The sequence below is a fragment of the Lutra lutra genome, chromosome 1 (genome assembly GCF_902655055.1).
Source record: "Lutra lutra chromosome 1, mLutLut1.2, whole genome shotgun sequence".
NCBI classification, from domain to species: domain Eukaryota; kingdom Metazoa; phylum Chordata; class Mammalia; order Carnivora; family Mustelidae; genus Lutra; species Lutra lutra.
Genome location: NC_062278.1, coordinates 26,494,235 through 26,513,124, shown reverse-complemented (window position 1 = coordinate 26,513,124; position 18,890 = coordinate 26,494,235). Strand labels below are relative to the sequence as shown.

The following is an 18,890-nucleotide window of genomic DNA, read 5'->3' as shown; positions in this document are numbered from 1 at the left end:
TGTCTTTGTCAAATAAATAAATAAAATCTTAAAAAAAATCTTGACAAGCTCATAGTCTTGGGGATATTTTACTGAAAACAATAATTAAGAACAATGTCAGATTCCTTGTAATACAGGTACTTTTAAAGTGTTTTGGGGGCGCCTGGGTGGCTCAGTCATTGGGTATCTGCCTTCCGTTCAGGTCATGATCCCAGGGTCCTGGGATTGAGCCCCTCATTGGGCTCCCTGCCTGCTGTGACGCCTGCTTCTCCCTCTCCCATTTCCCCCTGCTTGTGTTCCTTCTCTCGCTGTGTGTCTCTCAAAGAAATGAACAAAATCTTTAAAAAATAAAAAAAAAATAAAGTGTTTTGGGAGCTCATATGGGGACGGGAGGACTCTTTAAGGGAGGTGGGAGGGGAGAGGGATTGAGATTTATATAATATAATTTTAAATAATAGCTGTGTTATGCAACTGGCTCACAACATTCCTGAAAATTTAACAGTTGGTTCTTGTAAGCTGATATGAACCTGCCCCAGCACACTTTGAGGTGAAGGTGAAATCGGGAAGTACGGATATGTCTCTTATTGTCACACTTTGGATCTAGGTTTGGTCTCTCCCTGTGAGGCAGGATAATGTGAAATATTAGCTAGTGTTTTGTTTCTCTAGTTTTATGTATTTTTATTTTCTCCCACCAGAGAAGGTGATTAACTTTTGTATTTTTCTTGTTTCAGAGCCTTTTAAAAATTTTTTGTTTTGTTTTTAAGATTTTATTTATTTGAGAGAGAGAGAGAGAGCATGAACAGGGGAGGGGGTTGTGGGGCAGCTCAATCCCAGGACCCTGAGATCATGACCTGAGGTTAAGGCAGACGCTTAAACAACTGAGCCGCCCAGGTGCCCCCGTTTCAGAGGCTTCTATATTTCTGGACAAAAACTCCTTCTTTCAAGAGCTAGACTTGACATTACCCACTTTCGTAGGACCATCTGAATATAGTCAAGAGGAAGGTCAGTAATGAGCATTGTAGACTAAGACCAGAGGGCCCATTCTTGAATGCGGTGTGTGAGATCCTCGTAAACTTCAAAAGCTTCTTGGTGGAAAGAGTGAGCCTGATAAAAAGGCTGAACTTGACTTTCTCACCAGCTCAGTAGAAGAGAGCTCAGCATAATTTGGCTATTCTAGAGAAGTGAAGAGAAATGATGTTTCTTACACTCCAGTGTTGTGGAATGAAACGGATGCCCATTCCAACTGTAGGTCATACATACTTTTTTAATAAAAACTATGACCTGATTCTATTTGAATTTTAGAAGGATAATTGTCACGTACATAGAGGAGGAATTGGAAGGAATTTTTCTCATTAAAAAATGAGACTAGTTAGTTGTGAATATCTACCATGATAAGGAGAATAATCAGGGTAGTCTGTGGGAATAAAGAGGAGAGGACAGGCTTCACAGTATTTCAGAGGAATCACAAAAGGTGAATACAAGTTATATGATTTAAAATGTGAGTAGTTTAGTTTAGAGGAAAATGCAACCCCATGCCTGTGTGTTGGTTACCCCTGCCTTCTGCATCCCTGGCACAGTGCCTCATACTTAGCAAGTGCTGATTAAATACATGTTGAATGAATGAAAGAGTGAGTAAATCCAATGCACAAACAAATACGCATGTTTTTGCTACATTAACAATGACTCTGGTCAAGAGAATGTCAAGACAAGCCATAGACTAGAGGAAAATCTTTATAAAAGATATGTCTGAAGAACGGCTATTATCCAAAATATACAACGAACTTTTGAAACTCAGCAGTAAGAACATGAACAACCTGATTTAAAAAGACCTGAAAGACATCTCACCAAAGAAGATATCCAGTTAGCAAACAAGTATATGAAAAGATGCTCCACTTCATGTATCATTAGGGAAATGTAAATTAAAATACTAATGAGCTATAACTATACATGTGTTAGAATGGCCAAAATCCAGAATACTGACAACAAACAAATGCGAGACTTTAGAGCAACAGGAACTCTCTCACTCATTGCTGTTGGGAATGCAAAATGGTGCAGCCATTTTGGAAGAGTTTGGTGGTTTCTTATAAAACCATATGATTCAGCAATAACACTCCATAGTAGTGCCCCAAAGGAGTTGAAAATTTATGTCTATACAAAAACCTGCACATGAATGTTTATAGCAGCTTTCTTCATAATTGCCCAAACTTGGAAGCAACGAATATGTCCATTCATAGGTGAATGGATAAACAAACTGTGGTCCATCCAGCCAATTGAATATTATTCAGCAGTAAAAGGATTGAGTTATCAAGCTATGAAGAGACAGGGAAGAACCTTAAATGCATACTAGTAAGTGAAAGAAGTCAATCTGAGAAGGCTACATAAATTCCTCCTATAAGACATTTTGGAAAAGGCAAAACTATCAAGACAAAAAAGATCAGTGGTTGCTGGGGAGTAAGGGAAAGGGAGGAAAAAGAGACAGAACACAGAGGATTTTTAGGTGATTGAGACTACTCTGTATGATACTGAAATGATGGATACATGTTATACTTTGTTAAAATCCATAGACTATATTCTACCCAGTTAAGAATCTGACTCATGATCTCAGCCCAGCTCTTAAACTAGGGATTGTGAGTTCAAGGCTGGAAATTGGGTTCTGTGTTAGGTGGGGAGCCTACTTTAAAAATATTATAAATATATGACACCAGGAGTGAACCCTGGCGTATACTATGAACTTAAGGTGATAATGATGTGGCAATATAGGTTCACCAGTTGTAACGAATGGGCCAGTCCGACAGGGGATGTTGATACTGGGGGAGGCTGTGTGTGTATGTGAGAGGGTAATGGGAAATCTGAGTACATTCCATTCACTTCTGCTGTGAACCTAAAACTGTTCAAAAAATAAAGTCTATTTAGAAGGGAAAAAAAATCCGGGAGCTAGCATGAGGATTTATGACTTAGTACCTGAATGATGGTTATGAAAGCAAGAGCATTGCCACATTGCCTGGATATTCTGACCAGTAGACCACACTTGCATAAAGATCAGTGAGCCCATGAATGCAGACCAATAACAGTGTGGCAGAAAGAAATTCAGATAAACAGGATTCTTATGAGGTATGTGTTACAGAATAGAGTGTGAGAATTTGACTCAACCCAGTTTTCTGTTCCACGAATGTCAGGTAATTTTGAACTTTATCAGTAGTTACATGGTGTGTCATCTCTGGGTTTCCAACACACCACTTTTTACCTGGCTGTTGTAGCAAAAGCACATTTCAGACCACGTTATTCTAAACAAACAAATATTTGCAGGCAAGCAGACACAAAACAATCATGCAGCCTGTATATGCTTGGAATATTATCAGTCTCAACCCCTGATGCAATGACTAGTCTCTTCATGAAAGGCTGTCTCCAAAATGAAGACAGGCGTATTCTGCTGGAGGGAGGGTCAGGCCTTTTGGTCAGATCCCATGATAGGATCATCCACTGATGGGAGAGGTGTAGCACCATATGCTCCTCTGGTAGGAACTGTCCCCCTGGTAGGAACTACTGACCTGGATAGATCCTTGTATATACGTTGTTTCTGCAAAGATGGAGATGCCCAAACCCTAACAATCACATAACTTAAACTCCACTAATTTTGCCAATTAGAAATTCTTTCTAACACACTCAATAATAAAACTTCTGAAGTTGATTTTTATTTAAAGATTTTATGTATTTATTTGAGTGAGAGAGCACGAATAAGGGGAGAGCAAGAGAGAGAAGCAGACCCCCTGTATGGGAGCCCAACACTGGGCTCGATCTCAGAACCCTGACATCATGAAATCATGACCTTTAACTTTTAAAGGCAGACCTTTAACCAACTGAACCACCCAGACATCCCCGAAGTTGATTTTGACAAAAATACCTTTGAATGCTGCCTGGCCAGTTCTTAGGGTGTTAATTCTATTTGGCCACATCATATGCTAATTGAGCCCCAGGGTGTAGGTAGATTAAAGAATTAAATTTCTCACACAGAGTTCTTAATGTTTGTATACCACATTGTTGTAAAGCAAATTACAACAGACAATAAAACTAAAGGAAATATCAGGAAAAAGATCTTTTAAAAGCTCCAACATCAAAGTGAAACTACTTCTGCTTTCCTCTGTACTGGTAACTATGAGATCTAATTGTATGTGTCCTCGATTATTGTGCTGGAGAGAGTGAGTGCATGTGGGCTTTATAACAAACAAAAACAGGTTAAAGCAATTTATTGCCTTGGTTGATGTAGCATCACTGCTCCTTTCTGAGATTTCCCATTAACAAAGCCCTTTATGTGAGGCTTTATTTGATGGACGTTTTTTTTCTTTTCTTTCTTCTTCTTTTGTTTTTTTCTTGTAGCAAGAAGAGCCACAAGTCCTATGGGTGAGCAGAAAAACATCCCAGAGAGAGGTTGTCATAGGAACTGTGCCAGAAGAGCAGTTACTCAATAGAATGTACCATCCAAAGAAGAGAGGAAGGAACTGATCTTGAAGCATCTTTTACCACCCATTTTAGGGAACAATCTTTCATGAATCTCCTCATGGAAATTGTCCACAGTGACGGCAGGGTAAGTGAGATACCAGCAGGCTATGGGGCTGATGATATATATACCTCATAGGATTTTTGTAGAAGATTAAAATAGGTAAAATTTATTAAATACCTACTCTATAAAGTCCCTGAGATATATCAATAATAAACAACAATAATCTTCACTATCTTATGTAACCCTCACTAGAGACCTCTGAGGAAGACACAATCATTATTCAAATTTTCCAGATGAAAAAAATGAAGCACAAAGAAGGTGAATTGTTCAAGGTCACATGGTAAGTGGTAGAGCTGGAACTCAAATGCAAGGTTGTCTGGCTCAAGGGCTCTTGCCCTTAACTTCTCTGTTGGGCTAAACTAGTAGGTAATCAATAACTGGTAATAATTATAAAAATGCTTCTTTGGTGGTGGAATAGTAGTGGGAATTTAAATTACCATGAGATATATATGGCAGAATGTCATAGCATTTCTTTGTTTTTCCCTTGAGCTTATTTTTCTTAAACCATACAGAAATGTGGTCCCACAGGAAGACAATCATTTTGTCCCATTCTCCCCTCCTTACTCCCCAGTGCAGAGCTTCAGGTTGTCCCCACCAACTGATGTCCTAGAGAACTCTAAAAAACTAAAAACCTCCTCTCTCTCTTTCTCCTTCCTTCTCTTATTCTCCTTCTCTCCCTTTCTCTCCCTCTTCTTTCTGCCCTCCCCCCCTTCCTGAAAGAGGAGTTCATAGCTGGAACTTCCTTACTATACTTTCCCCAAAGTTTTGAGACCCTATGTTATGGGCTAAATTTTGTCCTCTTCAAAGTTCATATGTTTGAGTCTGTTAAAGAGAAAATTATTCATCCATTACTCATCCAAATCATTCATTTGTTAAGAAACACTAAGACAGAATTGATTCAGAGGACTATCAAAATAGGTATAGGGGCCCAGAAAATGTGGATGGGGAGGGGGTTATAGTAGGGGAGAGAGATTGGGCTCAAATTCAAATACAAAGAAAAATGGAAATTTGTAGCCACAAACCAGGGTTGGGGATCAGGGGACAGAAAATTACTAAGATGATATATTATAGGTAAGGGAGGATTCTGTCTAAAAAAAAAAAACCTGACAGGATTCTTGCTGAAGTTAGGTGAGGGAGATTAGATATCATCTGGGGAAATGTAGATCATGAGGAACCCAATCAGATATTGAGGGTGATCAGATATCAAATATGGGAGTTTCTTGTTAAACCGACTTAGCAGGATTCTTGCTAGAAATAGTCTATAAGGAAGTCTACGTGGGAACCCAAGGTCAGGCCTAGTGAAAAAGGGAGGTCAGAAAAGCATGACCAAAGTTTGGTCAAGGTGAGAATCTTTGTGAAATCCTACCCCCTCCCTCAGTACCTAAGAACGTGACAGTAATTAGAAATATGACCCTTAAAGAGATGATTAAGGTAAAATGAGGTCATTTGTGGTGTCCTTATAAGAAGAGGAGGTGAAAAGACAGACACACATGGAGTGAGGACTAGGGGAAGACACCAGAGGAAGACAGCCATCTATAAGCCAAGGAGAAAAGCCTTTAGAAGGAACCAACCCCACCAATACCTTGATCTTAAGAGTTCCAGCCTCTAGAACTAGGAGGAAATAACTTGCTGTTGTATAAGCCATTCTATCAGTGGTACTTTGTTATGGCAGCCCTAGCAAACTAAGACACCTTACAGTGATCTCAGCATCTTGAACTTTATTCAAACCTGTGTCATCTCTTCCTCTTGGCATCTCTACTCTTGGCATTCTGTGACTGTGTCTTTTTCATTGTAGTTAAGCACCAGGTGTGGAATGTGAACCTCTGTGTAAAATGGCACAGCTTTCCTCTGGAAGGGGCTCTGTGACGACTAAATCCAGGAAAATTAACCAAGGTACGTGGTGCTTTCTTTTCTGTTCTTATGCCTGTCTCCTCCCACTTAACCAGAGTGGATGTTCCTCAGTGTAAAGACCACAGTGTACTCATCTCTAGATGCAAGTTCTTACAGGACTGCACTGCCATTAACTTTTTATGTGTTTATTTACCACCTTCACCCCACCCCTAGTTAATTTCTAAATTCACAGACACTAAGATTGTGCCTATGAATTATTCATTTCTGTATTCCCTACAATTCCTGGTTCAAAGAAGGCACTAATTTATGTTTGGATTTTTTGACTGGGGAATACACATACACACACACACACAGTATACATTATAATATGTATACAATCTTTCTTCTTTATCTCTGATGAGGAGATTTTTGTAATAGAGACTCAAATGGAACTTAAAGCACATTAAACATGTGATGCTGTAAAAGTTAATGTAAGAAAAAGCATTTGTTTTTATTTTATTTTTTAAGTTTTCATTTATTTATTTTAAAGATTTTATTTATTTGAGAGAGGGTGAGAGAGAGAGAGGGAGAAATAAGTTCCACACTGATCAAGGAGTCAAAGGCAGATGCTTAACTGGCTGAGCCACTCAGGTGCTCGTTAAGATTTTATTTTAAGTAATCTCTACACCCAATGTGGGACTCAAACCCACAACCCTGAGATCAAGAGTCACATGTTCCACTGACGGAGCCAGCTAGTCATCCCAGGGTCTATTTTTATCTGAAATGCTCCAATCCAAAGATTCTGAAATGCCTAAGCCTCTTCTTACAAGGGAGACTGATGGAGATTGAGTTATCTAGGAAAAATGGTCATCATGACCTGAAGAAATCTTACTGCCTTCTTTACTCTCAAGATGTAGCCAGCATTCCATGGAGGAGGTTAGGCATCATTGGGGAAGAAGTGGGGAGAGAAAGGAGATTGCAGAGGAAAGGGATTCCCAGGCTCGCACTCAAGAAAAACTCTGTAAAGACCCCCAGGCAGCTCATTGGAAAATAAATATTTCACCTGCGAATATCCTTTGACCTGTTTGTGTGTCTGGACCAGTTACTAGCAGGATTCTCTTTGGTAATGAACTGTGCCTCCTTTTTGGACTTTTGGTAGAAGAAAGGGAGGATATATTTGATTATGGACTGCATCCAGCTGATCATGTTGAACCATGGAAACAGTGGAAACTGTGTACCTGCTCCTCAGTCCTGACCAATGGGAGATGCTTGCTATATTGGTGGGGGGCGGGGGTGTCTAATTAGAAACAAGATACAGTCTCCCGTAATACAGCCCTTCACCTGACTCTTCCAGAGACATGATCCTAGGAAGCCCTCCTTCTCCAGAAAGTGTTATAAAGCTGGGTCATGAACATCCGTTATTTTTAGACAACAGTAGGTGATGGACAAGGAAGACACGTAACTAACATGTATTTTTGCGGTATGTGGATCACAGTCCTTTAGGAGCTTACTGTTGATAAGACAGTTGCCAAAACTTTACAGATCTGTGTCAGGAACACCAAAGAAACAGAATCAGTCATTTGTGAAGAAGCAGAACAATCTTCCATTAGACTTTGCATATTATCAAAAAAGAGCACAAAGGGAAGGTCGAATCTACCCTCCAAGTTCCTAATTATAATTCAGAGAGTCAGGAGGGAAAGAGAATGGAGAAAAAATAAAAAAAAAAAAAATTAAAAAGGCAGTTTGGAGTTTGGGAACACTGAATAGAGACTGAAGATATTTCTGTCTTTGATGTCAAACATCCACATGGTCACATTTTCCCCCTCAAAGTCGTTTAATTTTGTGGGATTGAATCCTTCTTTCTAACACCTAGAAAAATATAAATGCCATCAATTGTTTGATCTCATCTGGGTAGTTTGAAAGATGTTTGTTTGTGGGTAGGGAAGTTAACACCTCAAAAAGCACTAACCCCCTAACAAATGCGTTGAATGATTCACAGCAAACAGTCACAATGCAGGTCAGATGGTGCATTTCTGATGTAAAAGAGAAAAAAAAAAAGGATTATTTAAAAGTGTGTATCCAGAAAGCATAAGGTGTTTGTATTGTTTGTCATCCACTGAAAGCTAAATAGCATTGGGATATGGTTATTTTAAGTTAGAGTTTGAAAAACTCAAACCAGTGATTCTGAAAACAAACCAAAAAAAAAGTGTTAATTTAAATGGTTTTGAAAATTGGCACAAAGGAGAAAAAAGGGCCTTTCATGTGATGTATAAGGAAAATCTGTTGAAGAAAATTAGCTCCTACAGGAATAAGATTGATAATGTGACATTTACTCACTTTGATCTAAATTTAACATCTGCGTTTTCAACGTTCCAGTGCCCTTCTGGTTACTATAGTGATCATACCTTGCAACTCAATATTTAATTCCTTGGTAACAGACAACAATCGCAGATACCAGGGAGGGCATAGGTAAAAATCTGCCTTATTAAATACTATCTGGGGACTCCTGGGTGGCTCAGTCGGTAAATGTCTGCCTTTGGCTCAGGTCATGATCTCAGGGTCCTGGGATCAAGTCCCGCATCAGGCTCCCTGCTCAGCAGGAGTCTGCTTCTCCCTCTCCCTTTGCCTGCTGCTCCCCCCTGCTTGTACTCTCTCTCTCTGTGTATGTCTCTCAAATAAATAAATAAATAAATAAATAAATAAATTCTTTAAAATAAGTACTTTTCAGCTGGAGTTGACCTAGAGAGTCACTCCTGATGTTTGATGAAGCTGTGGACAAAAAAATAACCCTCAATAGTTGGAGCCTCTCTTCTGTCCAGTAATGTGCCATATTCAATGTTTATTCTTCTTCTAATATAGACAGATCCATGATGTGGGGAGATTTTTTTTTTTCCCACAAAAACAACTAGCCTTTGAAACTTCCATATTAACGCAAAAAGAATCTCCTGACCACCAAAAGAACAAACAGTAAGTACTTCATTATATTGTGCTCTTAAAACATCTTGTCAAAAGTCCTATTTGAGCTCTCTGATAAAAAGTGTCCAAAGATTCATACCTGAGTGGCACCAAGATATTCCAACATTCACATTTCTAGGTTTTGGCCCTGTGATGCCGTCTTAATGTGTTAGAGATAGCTGGCAAATCTATTGAAATGCAGGGTTCTGAAACAAGGACTTACACTTTTTTTTTTTTTTTTTAAGTAATTTCTACTGCCGACGTGGGGCTTGAACTCATGACTCCAAGATCAAGAGTTGTATGCTCGACAGATTAAGCCAGCCAGGTGCCCCAGGAACCCACACTTTTATTTACTTGTTTGTTTGATTGTTTTTGTTTTAAATATTTTATTTATTTATTTGAGAAAGAGCTTATTTATTTGAGAGAGAGCTTGAGTGGGGTGAGGGACAGAGGGAGAAGCAGACTCCTTGCTGAGCGGGGAGCCTGATGCGGGGCTCAGTCCCAGGACTCTGGGATCATGACCTGAGCCGAAGGCAGACACTTAACCGACTGAGCTGCCCAGGTGCTCAAATCTCCGCTTTCAAATTTAGGTTTTCCATTACCACACAGTAAACAAAGGCAAATATAAACAAAAATTTGATAGAACAGACAAAAATATACGGAAAAGTGGAGAGTGATCAAAAAGAGAAGGGGAATATTAAGAAATCAGTGTTGAAATGTTCAGAAACCTAATAGTAATATTGATGGTAACAGTTACGAATCTCCTTATGCACCCAGCCCTAAAACAGATACCTTAACTTTCATCCTGTGTTTAATCCTCACGACAGCTATAGGAGACTGTCAGTATTAACACTTCCATTTTATAGATGAGGATGTAAAGCCAAGAGCATTAAAGTAACTTGCTCAAGCGTTTCCAGTTATGCTGATAAGTGGTAGGTCTTGTACATATTTTAAAAAGTAACAACAAGAAAAGCTCAGACCGTCCAGAGGAGACATTATGGGTAGTTTGTCTCACCATTGCCAAAAGATAACATAGGGGGGTACTTGGAGCTTGCAGTGTAGGCAAAACCAATGAATTCATAGTCAAGAGTCCAGAACAGGTACCCAGAGCTCCCCTTGGAAGGAGAGAACCAGAGATTGGGATGTAGATTTGACTTTCATAAAGCCTTTTTGTTTTTCTATATATGGAAATCTTCATGTGCCCCTTAATAAAAATATTTACACTTATGTATACAGCCACATCCTCCAACTGGGAAGTGGAGTAGGTAGAAATTCTTTAGAATACCTGATATGCCAGAACATGATAGTTGTAGATTTTATGTTTCTTTCTCCTACGAAGTAGTCTATGGACAAAAATGGGTGATAGTTTTATTTCTGTTCTTGGGAACTCAGGGTGGGTGTCAAACAGATAATCATATTTCATTACGGCCCAGTGTAATTTTAGCAGTTCATTCTGTGAGCATGTATTATTGGTTATTGTTCCATAGGAATCAATCACAGGTGAAATGTAAGATAGAGTGGTCTCTTGTAAAGAGACTTACATAAAATTTAACTGGTTGCTGCTGAACTTCGAAATGAAGGGTAGAAAAGAATAGTAACTGCAATGCACCACAAGGGGGCGCGCTGGTACTTTTAAATTCAATAACTTCGCCAGGCTCGTGAGTGTAAAGACCAGCGGCAGATTTCAGTTAAAAGCCAGTTGCTCTTCTACAGTCGTGAATTATCAAATCCCCAAGATTTTTAAAGTGACATTTGTGGGATTTGAAAACAGTGATGAGGTTTTTAAGGCACGTTGTTTTTTATTTTCATAGAAAGAAATGAGACTGTTTTCCCCCTAAAAACGTATTTTCCTGGGTTAATATTTTATTAGATACATACTTTGTACCGTCGACAGTTATCGAGACAGCTTGGAGAAACTGAAAAGAAAAGTTGTTTCTTTTTCTTATCAGCAATACAAGTTACAAATTGGTGAAACTGGGGTTCATTTTAGTAGATGGAGGAAAGGTTAATTGGAGAGAATTATGACAAATCAATAGAGATTCCCATAGTCTTCTCCATACCAGTTACCCTCACGCAAGTAGCAAGGCGATTCATTATGTATTAAAGAGTGGCTTTTATCGACAAGACTGTCTGTCGTTGTTAGGTCCCAATAGTGCCTCTTTAATAACCAGTGAAATCCTAACACAGTATTGATAAAAGAGCATGAATGTTGTACCCTGCAGTTATGGATTAGAAATAAAGAAAAACAAGCAAATGACAAAATTCTCATAGCATATGTGGTTTGAGGTGACCCTGGAGGTATAGGTGATATTTCTCTGTCAGAAGAAAAGTTATAAATATATTTCACTGGAAATGTTCCTTTGGTCCAGGGATTGGCAACCTTTTTCTGTAAAGGGCCAGATAGCAAAGACTTCTGGCTTTGAAGGTATATGGTCTCTGTCTACTTGGAGCTACTCGCTTTTGCTACTGTGGTGTGAGAGCAGCCAGAGGCAGGCAAATGAATGTGGCTGGTTGTGTTCCAATAAAAGATTATTTACAAAAACGGGTGCCAAGCTAGATTTGACCCTGGATCACAATTCACTGAACTTTGCTTTAGTCTAGCTGTGGATCCCTAAACAGAAAAGGGGTGAGGGAGTAGAAGAAATAGCTTTGGAGACCTCAACCTGGGGGCGGGGGGAGAACATTTAACTGCAGAGTATAAGGATAAAAAAGCTTCACCTCAGGTCCCAAAGAGATGCTCAACAGAGACCTTAGCAAGAAGCCAAAATGAACAGCTGTCTTAGGAAGAAGTGTATTTTAGAAAATTGGTTGAAACATGTGCATAGGCCTATGTCTAAAATAAGTAAAGCCCCAAAGGTGCAGTAAATCAAAAATATCTGAGAGATGGGGATTTTGCCCTGAGCATCAGTAGTCCTGGCATGGTGAGCCACCAGGAGGTAAGGAAAGTCTGCCACTCTGCCGGAAACTATGAAGTTTTGCAGCAAGACAATGGTGGGTGATAAATTAGCCCTAAGAATGGACTTTTTGAACATGAGGAAGCATCCCTAAGTCCCAACTCAAGGACATTTTCTTTCTTTCTTTTTTTTTTTTTTAAGATTTTATTTATTTATTTGACAGACAGAGATCATAAGTAGGCAGAGAGGCAGACGGAGAGATAGGGGGAGGCCGGCTCCCTGCTGAGCAGAGAGCCTGATGCGGGGCTCAATCCCAGGACCCTGGGATCAAGACCTGAGTCAAAGGCAGAGGCTTAACCCACTGAGCCATCCAGGCGCCCCATCAAGGACATTTTCTAAAGGAATGCTGGAACTTTAAATATGGTGAAAATAATTTCCATGGTTCATAGAGCAGATACATTGCCTAAGAGTGACAGGTGCATTATACTTCGATTTCGGAGATGAGCTAAGATTTCCATGAAATCAATTAATTAATTGCCGGTGGAAAAAGCTTAGGAGACTTACATTCTGCCATGGTTCCTAAGTCTGGCAGCAGAAAAATGTCAAGGAGATACCTTAAAAAACACATTTTCTCAGGTCTCGTTCCAGACCTATTGGATTCGATTTCCTAGAGCCTGTGGCCCAGGCATTTTGACAGGGTTACCCAGGTGGGTCCTGAGAATGGCCAGGCTGGCATAAACCCAGGGGCTGGCATTTGGAAGCCACTAGAACAAAGGACAAACCCCGGGTTTGAAGTCTGGCCATACTAGATTCAGATTCAGCCTTTGCCTTCTATTAGTTGTTTGACCTTGAGCTAGTGATGTGACATTTCCAAGCTTCAATCACAATGTCTGTAACTGGAGCCTATGTTTACCCCTGTGGGAGGGGTTGAAAATCTGATGTGGCCATCAGGTTTGCAGTATAGACACCTTTGGCTCTTTTACATCCTCTCTTCTTTTCTTCATGGGAGTAATACAGCTGGATTTGCTCCACTCGCCAGTACACAGGATTTTACTATAAGTGAGGACATTTTTCAGAAGATATGTAAATTTAGTTTTGTTCCATAGAAACATTTCTTCTTGAATTTCCTGAGAACTCTGAGTCCAGGTCCTGCCATCTCTACTCTTTTTTTTTTTAAAGAGTTTAAAGAAAGAATATATTTGAGCCACATGAACAAACAAAAAGGTATTACATAAGAAAAAATAATGTAACAATTTATGTAAGTACCTAACATACGAGCATGCTTTTACATCTAAAACAAAAAAATAAAAAGGTGATATGGGTACTATATATATATATTTGACAAGTGTGCATTAAAGAGTTCTCTAATATAAAACATTTAAATTGTGGAGAATACTTTTCATGATACAGAAAACAACTGTTAAAATTGGCACATCCAACAATTCTTTTTTTTTTTTTTTTAAGATTTTATTTATTTATTTGACAGAGAGATCACAAGCAGGCAGAGAGGCAGGCAGAGAGAGAGGAGGAAGCAGGCTCCCTGCCGAGCAGAGAGCCCGATGCGGGGCTCGATCCCAGGACTCTGAGATCATGACCTGAGCCGAAGGCAGCGGCTTAACCCACTGAGCCACCCAGGCGCCCAACATCCAACAATTCTTATAAAAATATGCTTGCCGACAATAAAATTCATCTGAGTACTCCTGTCTTAGATATCCAAAACCTACGAAGCTGTCAACCACTGGGTATCACCTCCCACTTTTGCACCATGGGTTTCAGCACTGACTGGTATGAATTATGAGCTAGCACTAATTAGGGTTATTTTTTTAAAAGATTTTATTTATTTATTTGACAGACAGAAATCACAAGTAGGCAGAGAGGCAGGCAGAGAGAGAGGGGGAAGCAGGCTCCCTGCTGAGCAGAGAGCCCAATGCAAGGCTCCATCCCAGGACCCTGGGATCATGACCTGAGCTGACGGCAGAGGCTTTAACCCACTGAGCCACCCAGGCGCCCCAATTAGGGTTATTTTTTTAATGTTTCTGCCAGTTTCCCTCAGTAAATAGATGCATTCTGCCATCTCTACTCTTAAACAGCAACTGGGGAGGAAGAAGACAAAGAAGGGACATGTCGAGGCCTCAAAAGTCTCGTCAGGTCCTAGCTTGTGTTGACTTTCTTTGCAACTTGGTTTAAGGCTGTTCCAAACCATTGTTGGTAACTTGGCCTCAGATTCCAAATTCCTGTTGTGGTTGAGCTTTGTTCTTACATGCAGGTGTAGGAGGCTTTTCTTGTCAGAAGTTCAGGCTGCAGGGAATTAGGCCACACCTGCTGCTCCTTTATTTTCTCTCTTCTCTGGTTCATCTGAACAAGGAACATCCCTCCCTCTGAATCTGGAGGGCGGAAAATCACGGGGCAGCCTACCAATTGCTGTTTGGTAGCAGACGTGATATCAAGGAGGGAGTTGCAACCCCCTTCCTCTGGCCAAGAGCATGCTGCTTATTTGTAAGCAATTATTCATCTACTCTTTGGGAAGATGGGTTGTTCCTCCTTCCTGAACATAGGGGACTGAAACAAACTCATCAAAGAGGAAAATGAGTTTACAGTCCATGTTGTTAAATCTCTCTCCACAGTGGGAAAGTAATTGGGGGACATAAGAGAAGTGGAGTTTGGTAATCATTACCTTATTTTGTTGAAAGAAGAAAGCCAGGAAAAACAAAATTCTGGTAAAAGGAAGAGTTGCTTTTGTTTACAGGTTTATAGTGACTTCTCCAGCTGTTATGGCTGACAAGTCAGAAAGACAAACTTACATTTCAGGGGTGGGTGGGCTCAGCATTTGAATCAAGTTTCTTTCTAAGTAAAACCTGAGGGTGTAGTTGTGTTCTAATTTAGAATTGGGCATTAGCCAAGGCAGGAGTGAGGAATTCATCACCTGGTTTACTGCTTAATTTTACGGTTGGTTCTACTTGGCAACTTGAAGCAGAGTAAAGGAGGCGGTTATAGTCTTTCAGGGAATCAAGATAGGACAACTGGACAGCATGTGAACGTTAGAGGGTTGTTTTGTTTTAGGACAACAGCTCTAGAAATTGAATGATACTTGTAAGGTCCAAAAGTAAATCTACCCTAAAACTAAGCACATCTCTCAGAATCTCAAGAGAAATATTCTCTTGGATACTCAGGAGAGCATTCAATGAGTTCAAATTAGTGAGAAGTAAAAATTTTAAATAAAGCTGAAGTAAGTAGTCATGTGAAAAAAATAAAGGGAGACAAAAAGATGAGAGGCCTGCCTTTTTTTTTTTTAGGTTAGCAATTTTGAATGCAAAAGGAGTCTCATCTTTTATATAAACTATTAATAACACAGAGGACATGGGGAGATGGAGAGGAGAAGGGAGTTGAGGGAAATTGGAGGGGAGACGAACCATGAGAGACTGTGGACTCTGAAAAATAATCTGAGGGTTTTGAAGGGACAGGGGGTGGGAGGATGGGTGAGCCTGGTGGTGGGTATTATGGAGGGCACATATTGCATGGAGCACTGGGTGTGGTGCATAAACAATGAATTCTGGTACACTGAAAAGAAATTAAAAAAATAATTTAAAAAAAAGATAAACTATTGGGCACCTGGGTGGCTCAGTGGGTTAAGCCTCTGCCTTCGGCTCAGGTCATGATCTCAGAGTCCTGGGATCAAGTCCCGCATCGGGCTCTCTGCTCAGTGGGGAGCCTGCTTCCCCATCCCCCTGCCGGCCTCTCTGCCTCCTTGTGATCTCTCTCCGTCAGATAAATAAATAAAATATTAAAAAAAAGATAAACTATTAATGCTTGTTATTTTTCTAAATGTTTGAAGGGATTACTTTGGGGTGAGAATAATGGCATTACTTTTGGTCCTTGAAATGATTGCTTTGTGCATTTCCAGGTGCTTTTGATATTTGCAATGAGGAAAATGAGCTCAGGCCAGGAGAAAGGCTTTCACACTGTGGTACTTGTTACAGTGTTTTTTGCAAATGGGCTGTGACACTGAGATATCACTGAATGATGGTTCTTCCCACACAATGAAAACTTAGAGTAAAATTAAAAAATAAGTAACAAGTTCTATGGAAGCAAATAGCTAATTCAGGTAAAACTTCACTTTATAAAACTAGAAACCTTGGCATTATCTTTTCTTTTGTTTCTTCTGCCCCTAATCTGTACCCAAGGTCCCACTCCCTTCCTCTGCATTTTCTTGGCTGCAGCTTTGCAAAATTCTTCAATCTCTTTCCCTCTAAACTAGAAGAGCAGCTTTCTAAATGTGTTCCTGCATTTGCCTCTATTTTTTGGTAATCCATCCTCCTGAAACATAGGCCCAATTATGTCATCCTTCTGCTAAAAACCTTTGACACAACTCTGATGATCCTGGTGAAGACAGCTGTCCCTGGGGTTCTCTCTGCTTTGGAGTAAAACCTTTAGCAATGGTCCAGTCCCACAGAGAGAGGCGTTTCAGGGCTAGGCAGGTTGTCAGACCCCAACCAAGTAACTTGGAGTTCTTCCAGAAGCTACAGGTCTAGCAGAAAACTGATTGCTGAGGAGGACACTGAGTCAGAATCTCAGTTTCGTGCAATGGGTGCATGGTGAGGGTGGGGGAAGGCTGCAGGCTCAATGAACGTTGAGTGCCCAAGCACCCTAGCCAATGGGCAGTAACAGCTGGACTAAATTTAGAGCCTGTTTTCCAATAGATATGGAACTGTCTACTTCCTGGCCTATTTGGGAACTCCTGAAGACTGAACTGAGCAGTTTTGGATCTTTGTAAGGCCAGTGAAGCAAAACTAAGAAGGGCTTCCTATATTTTCTATAACCATGTTTCCCAACCGAGCTCATTATACATATTTCTTGGGAAGATTCCAGGGATCCATTACAAATGGTCTGAGTCAGATTATCCACATTATCCAGATGTGACCCCCAGAAATAAGTTTTTTAAACAAGCTGTCCAGGTAATTCTTTTTTTTTTTTTTAGATTTATTTATTTGTTTGTTTGTTTATCCATTTATTTATAGCATGGGGGAAGGGACAGAGGGAGAGAGAGAATCTCAAGCAGACTGTGTGCTGAGCTTGGAGTCCGACTTTGGGCACCATCTCGCAGCCCTGAGATCATGACTTGAGCTGAAATCAAGAGTCAGATGCTTAACTGACTGAGCCACCCAGTTGATCATAGTGTGTGGAACCAACGAATTCAAGGGTGAGAAAAAAAAATCAACCTTCCTCACCATGTTATTCAAGGCTTTCAACCACAAAATTCCCATCATTCTGTAGCCATTTACCTTTGTGGGTTTTTTTTTTCTTTTTCTCTTCCCCCCCTCTAGAAATTGATGATCCTACTCACATTTATTCATATTTTTATCTTTGCTGTAATGCTGTTTCTCTCCTCCAGTTGGAAAAATGCTATATTTACATAGCAAGGAGATCCAACTAACTGATCTTCTGTGAAGTTTCCCCTGATCATGCCAGCAGAATTAATTCTCTCATACTCCCAAAGAACTTTGTATAAGTTCTTTGATACATGAATTTATACTTATCTTTTATAAGTTAAGTGGATTGTTACAAACTCAATGTATTGTGAATCACAAAGCAGTACACGGGACCCAGCAATCAGAATCATCTCTGATAATCTGGGATATTTGATTACCACAATTACAATTGCTGGTGTGTCTTCCCTGATAAAAATGAGCTTTTTAAGGTCAGAGAGAGTGCTGAATTCCCCAGTGTTACCACTAAAGCTTCTGAGTACCTGGTTCCAACATGTGGGTTTTTTACCCACAGCACCAAACAAAAACAATTCTCTGACACCAGCCAGCTGTTCTACAATTTAACTCAATTCTGATACTATATACTGGGAGATAGCATCAGATTCCACAGGTTAAAGTCTCCATCCCCAGAGCTCCTGGGTGGCTCAGTCGGTTAAGTATCTGACTCCTGATTCCAGTTTAGGTCATGATCTCAGGGCTGTGAGATTAAGCCCTGCATCAGGCCCCACACAAGGCATGGAGCCAGCTTAAGATTCTCTCTCTGGAGTCAATTATCATATGGTTTCACTTATTTGTGGAGCATAAGAAATAACACGGAGGACATGGGGAGATGGAGAGGAGAAGGGAGTTGGGGGAAATTGGAGGGGGAGACAAACCCATGAGAGACTATGGACTCTGAAAAACAATCTGAGGGTTTGAAGGGGCAGGGGTGGGAGGTTGGGCGAGCCTGGTGGTGGGTACTATGGAGGGCACGGATTGCATGGAGCACTGGGTGTGGTGCATAAACAATGAATTCTCTTACACTGAAAAGAAATTTAAAAAAAATTTAAAAAATCACGAAAACAAACAGACCTTCTTCAACAACAACAACAAAAAGATTCTCTCTCTGCCCCTCCGCATCTTAAAAAAAACAACTCCATCCCACAAGACTGCCCTCAGCTTCAGATATCAACCTGTGCCTGTTACCTGTGTTATTACCCATGCTTCTGTGATCAAGCAGCTACAGACTGGAGAGTTCCAAGATTCCCTCCTTGGACTTCAGACATCAGTCACAAATCCAGGTGGTTTGTGCACTTCTAGAGTGACTAGAAACTAGAGGTTCCCAGAACCCCCTCCTTAGGCTTGATTTATTTGCTAGAGTCACTCATAGAACTCAGGAAATCTGTTTACTTGCTAGGTTACCAATTTATT

General features: G+C 40.2%; 1 long non-coding RNA gene across 1 annotated transcript in view; it reads left to right on the top strand.

Annotated features, from left to right (window-relative positions):
• Positions 1-18,890, top strand: part of LOC125095434 (uncharacterized) — a 110,007-nt gene that overhangs the window by 41,625 nt on the left and 49,492 nt on the right. The window contains exons 3-6 of the long non-coding RNA XR_007125880.1: positions 4,361-4,561; positions 4,730-4,817; positions 6,333-6,430; positions 9,227-9,334. This is a non-coding gene — a long non-coding RNA (uncharacterized LOC125095434). The remainder of the gene's footprint in view (positions 1-4,360; positions 4,562-4,729; positions 4,818-6,332; positions 6,431-9,226; positions 9,335-18,890) is intronic.